The 6,000-nt window shown below is 36.7% G+C and overlaps 1 pseudogene; it reads left to right on the top strand.

The window, feature by feature from the left end:
- Positions 1 to 3,481: 3,481 nt before the first annotated feature.
- On the top strand, positions 3,482 to 5,747 carry LOC114412259 (annotated as a pseudogene).
- Positions 5,748 to 6,000: the final 253 nt, after the last annotated feature.

Genomic DNA, 6,000 nt, shown 5'->3' with positions numbered 1-6,000 from the left:
ACCCACATCATCTTCCTTCCGCTGCTGCTACTTTGAGTTCCATGATGTGGATGGCCATGTAGATGATAGCAAAAGGGCTTTATGTGACCATACTTGCCACAGTAGTGACACCTCCACTTCTTTCTTTTGCTCTTTTTCTGCTGCGTTCCATGATGTCGAGACCGATGTTGTGACATCGTGGCTCTAGTGCTGTTTTTGGCAGGAACAAATTCTGTCATGGTTATTCTGCCAGCAGATTTATGATTAAACCCAAGTCCTCTCTGGTTTCCAACATTCTTCCCAAGCTGTAGCACCTCATCAAGCATATCTGAGCCTTTATTCAGCATCTTTATTGATTTTGTCATGTTTTCCAGTTTAGAGTTCAGAAAATCAACTTCTCCTTTAAGTTCAGAGATCTCCTCTTCATGTGCCTCCTTCTCAGCCTCCAGATTTGCAATGACCTTCTTTAGTTGTGCTTCTTGCTGAAGAATCTTCTCACTTTTGATGCATAGTTCTCTATATGATATAGCAAGCTCATCAAAAGTGATTTCACTATCTGTATCACTTGAATCTTCAGCAGATTCAAATCTCCCAGTGAGTGCATTCACATCTCTGTCAGAATCACTTTCTTGTTCACTCTCTGTATCATCAGACCGACATACAGAAAGTCCTTTCCTCTGCTTCTTGAGATGAGTGGGACATTCAGCTTTGATGTGTCCATAGCCTTCACACCCATGGCATTGAACTCCTTTGCTGTGGCTGGGTTTTTCATCTGACCTTTTCTGGTATTCACTACCTTTCCTGATGTCGAAAGGGATGTTCCGGACATGTGGTTTCTGCCTCCTGTCCATTCTGTTCAGCACTTTGTTGAACTGTTTTCCAAGGAGCACAACTGCATTAGTCAGACCTTCATCAGTATCCAGGTCATATTCATCTTCTTCTCCTTCATCATTGGACACGAACGCCAAGTTCTTGCTCTTCTTTTCAGCCCTATCCGAGAGTCCTAGCTCAAAGATTTGAAGGGAACCAATGAGTTCATCTACTCTCATGTTGCAAATGTCTTGGGCCTCCTCTATTGCAGTGACTTTCATGTCAAATCTCTTAGGCAAAGATCTGAGGATCTTTCTCACCAGCTTTTCATCTGTCATTCTTTCTCCCAAGGCAGTGCAAGCATTGGCAATTTCAAGAATGTTCATGTGGAAGTCATGAATACACTCTTCCTCCTTCATCTTCAGATTTTCGAATTTTGTAGCCAATAGTTGCAATCTGGACATCTTCACTTTGGAGGTTCCTTCATGAGTGGTTTTCAGGATCTCCCATGCATCCTTGGCCACAGTGCATGTGTTGATCAGTCTGAAGATATTCTTGTCAACTCCATTGAATAGGGCATTCAAGGCTTTGGAGTTTCCAAGTGCCAATTCGTCTTCTTCTTTTGTCCAGTCTTCTTCTGGCTTCAATCCATCAGTGGGCTTTCCTTCTGTGTCCAGCATCTTGGGATGTTCCCAGCCTTTGATGACAGCTTTCCAGGTTCTGCTATCCAGTGATTTGAGGAAGGCCACCATCCTTGCTTTCCAGTATTCATAGTTGGTTCCATCCAGAATTGGTGGTCTGTTCACTGGTCCTCCTTCTTTCTCCATGTTCATCAGAATTTATCTCCCTAGATCTCACTCAGTGATTTCGAGTGCCGGCTCTGATACCAATTGAAATTCTGATACCAATTACAGATGTCGTACCAGATGTCACGACATCACGCTTCAGAACATGGAGATTATATTTGACTGTATGAACAGATTAAACAAGTAAATAACACAAGAGAATTGTTAACCCAGTTCGGTGCAACGTCACCTACATCTGGGGGCTACCAAGCCAGGGAGGAAATCCACTAAAATAGTGTTAGTTCGAAGATCTAACAGCCACTGTTTACAACCTTCTCACCTAACCACTACCCGTGCAATCTCTACCTAAGAGCCACTCTTAGATATGAGAACCCCTCTCACTCCCTCTCAATCACTCTCCCGTGTTTACAATTAAATCAAATACACACCAGAGATTGCTCTCTGAACAATAGAGATCAACTCTACACACTCAGGTCCAACACTTGATGTTAGAGTAACATCAAGGTGGCTCACAAAACACTCAAGTCCCTAAACTCACAAAATAACTCTTCAATCCCGGACTTGGTACAGAACTCGTGCAGCCTTCATGTTTATATAGCAGTGTGCGTATCTGGGCTGCAACAACTTGCGCTGGATGAAATCTATCATTCTCCTGAAAAAATCTGCACTTAAAGATCTAAAAGATATAGTTTGATCTTTTAGTTTTTATCTTTAATCTTTAATCCCTGAACGAACTATTCAAGTTTGTAATTCGAACTTTAATTATCTTTTAATTCGTTCCTAAAGATAGATCGCCAAATCTGTTGCTAACTGCACATTAATCTGTTAAAGATATAACAGATTTATGTGTCCAGTATTTTCGGGCAAGATGTCCTGGACATTGTATCCGACATCGTGGATCCTGCACAATCTGTTAACGATATAACAGATTTATGTGTCCAGTATTTTCGGGCAGGATGTCCTGGACATTGTATCCGACATCGTGGATCCTGCAGCTTCAATTCTTCATTTGACATTTTATCTTGCCTTGTGCATTGTGCAGCCCGATCTGATTCCTTGACATAATGTTAGACATCATGTGCAGCAACTCCAGCTTTCCTTCATTGTCTAAGTGCTTATGTTTTAACAAAATTTTAGCCAATCTTTTAAAACTCAGTAGAGCTAAGCACTAACATAACCAACTTCATTTAGAGAAACTGAAAGACAAAAGGTAAGATGCAGAACCTCAATGCTCAAAAAGAAAGAAAAAAATATGTTTTTGTTGAATTTAACAGATATCTATAGCTTTGGATAAGTAAACCATTAAGATTCACATGCCAATATCAAAATGAAATAAAGGTGCAGAGCATTTAATTAAGTTCACACTTGCAGGATCTTACGTCCAGGCCAAATTACCTTGTAACCTTCACTGTTGGCTATGATCAGGAAAATAATATTGATGCAGCTGTGAAAAAGGTTTTAATCAGTTCATTCCTTTCTGTGTTTGCATATGCTTGTTCACATACTCTGAATTGAGGAGAATTTTTTTTTTCTGACTCGGGATTTATTTGGAAACCATTTTCACTCTTATTATTTCCTCCTAATTACAATTTGAAAGAGTTTCTAAGAGAAATGAAATTGAGAGAATCTGGGAACAGAAAGTGGAGTTTTGTTTTAATCATTTCTCAAGTGAAAAAAGGTTACTAATACCAGTGGTTATTTCTCATCCCTCTAAATTCAGTGGGTATTTCTTATCTTCTCCTGCCCCCATCACTTAGATCTGTCTGTCTATATATACACTCATTGTTTGACAAAAAAGAAAATAACACTGGATAATAATAAGATTATGATCATCCATCCAACAAGACAGAGGAAGTGTGTTTTTGATTGGATCCATAATATTCAAGATGACTCCAGTTAATTTGGCTGGCTAGTTTGGTGACACAACATACACTAAGGTGTTTGTTGGAGGCTTGGTCTGGGAGACTCAAAAGGAGACAATGAAGTACTATTTTGAGCAATTTGGTGAGATCTTGGAGGCTGTTGTCATCTCTAACAAAGCCATTGGAAGATCTAAAGGCTATGGATATGTATGCTTAATTATCTTCTTTTATTCTCTATCCCTTATCTCTCTATATCACTATATATATAGCATAATAAATTATATTCTTGAATTATTATTATATACCAGTAGCTAGCTACCTAGATCTCACATCTAAATGAAGTATATTACATGTTTTTTTTCACTAGCCTCTCATTGGCTTTGTCAAATTCATCTTCCTTCTTGTGCTAACTATATATGAATTCATGTTTATTAATGATTATCATTTCAGGTTACTTTTCGTGAACCAGAAGCTGCCATGAGAGCTTGTATGGATCCTGCTCCTGTAATCGACTGTAGGAGAGCTAACTACAACCTTGCTTCTTTGGGTGTCCAGAGATCTAGGCCTTCAACCGCAAAACATGGTCTGTATATCTTTTATTTTAGCTTTGACACTATAATTAATAATCTAGCTAATCTATAACCAACTAGCTGCATTCCAAACCCTAGTAGTAGTAACTAATTAACAAACTAACTAACAATCTATAACCAACTAGTTTTCATAAGAACAAATTACAATGGGAACATAAACATGCTTCAAAGAGAAGTGAGCACAAAGAGCACGTACGCAGAAGCACAAAGTTACAATGAAGACATGAAGCTTACCTCGAACCCAACACCGACAATGGCAGCGAGACTCAACTATTCAATGGCAGCGACAATGGGTCTCAGGTCACCACGAGTTCCCCAATCCTTGCACCAGAAACCAAAAAAGGTCCTTAGGTTAACCAAAGGTTCCAGAAATAGACCTAGCTATTCAATAGAACAACACAGGTAGATGAAACGAAACATACCTGTCACGGTTTTCAGCGCAATGGAGAATAACAAACTTTGATGTTAACGGAGAAGAAGAGAGTGCGAGAGAATACACGGAGAAGAAGAGAGCACAAGCAAAATAGGCCACGTCAAATATAATTTAAAATGTAATTTCAACATCGGTTTTCAATAAGAAACCGATGTTAACAAATTGATGTTAACGTTAACATCGGTTTTATTCAAAAAACCAATGTTAACTGATCATACGTTAACAGATACACATTATTTATAATTATGCCACCGTATTTATGTTAACATCGGTTTTGTCAAAAACCAATGTTAATCTGTCGATGTTAAAACTGCTTTTTGTAGTAGTGTTGTTTTGTGATAACCGACGTCTGTTGTCATTTTTTTGTTAACATCGATTTTGAAAAATCGATGTTAACGATATTACTTTCAACGTTGGTACTTTCACCATCAATTAATAACCGATGTTAAAATCCTATTTCTAGTAGTGAAATTATCAAGGGGATATGTTAATTGGTAATGTTTTATATTTCATACTTGAATTTTAATGTGTTATTAGTTTGTTTTCAATTTTCATATGTTTCAAAAAATTTGGATCTGTCCATAGATGTGATTGGTGCTTTGCATGCTATCAATTTTGATGACTTAAATCGAGATCCTAACAGAATTGTCATTACTATAAAAGATCTAAGGTGACATTATGTTTTATTTCAATCTACCATTACAAATTGACATCTAATTGTACTAATTTGTGTATTATAACATTTTCATTCTAATGTCACTGTAGTGGAGATTTAATGCAATGTACTCTTTGAGAGGGACACGCCATCAAGCTTATGCCATACTATTGAGATAAAAATAATTGTGGATAATTATTATCTTAGACACAAGCTAAAATCAAGGATACACAAGTTTCAAACATGTTCATTCCACTAATTTGGATTACTCCTTTTTCATTTTTAATTAACAAATTGATTGTTCCTTTTTAATTTTTTATGATAGAAATCTATCTATCAAGCATATACATTTCCAAGTATGGCCCAAAGCTGATCATCAATGAAAGGATGAAGAGATTGAAACATTTAAAAACAAGTTTATGTATCCCTTAATGATATCTATCTATCATGCTTTCTATTTTTTTTTTACATTTTTCAATTACAACGATTTATAATGAGCATTTAAATTTCATCTATTGTAGTTTGAGTAGTGCTGAACTTGATGAACTATCAAGTGAAGTTGAAAATATGATCCAGTTTTCTCAAAGCTCTCAGTTCATTGGAAGCTCATAATGCATTGTTAGCTCATAGTATTCAAAGAAAGACAAGTTCCTTTCTAATGCAAAAATGATGTCTATTTCTGAAATCTATCATTTTAATGAGGTGTGTACTAATCTATTACCATATTCATGTTTTCAATTTAAAAAAAAAATTATTTTTTATTTTCATAGATTAAAAAATTTCTATGACTAAGAAATAGATATTGTCATTGTAGGGACATTTGCCACATTTAATGTTGGCAGCAGTGGTTGGTGCTATGAAGGAT

This window comes from Glycine soja, chromosome 1 (assembly GCF_004193775.1).
Source record: "Glycine soja cultivar W05 chromosome 1, ASM419377v2, whole genome shotgun sequence".
In the NCBI taxonomy this organism is placed as follows: domain Eukaryota; kingdom Viridiplantae; phylum Streptophyta; class Magnoliopsida; order Fabales; family Fabaceae; genus Glycine; species Glycine soja.
This window is presented reverse-complemented; position numbering and strand designations above follow the sequence as displayed.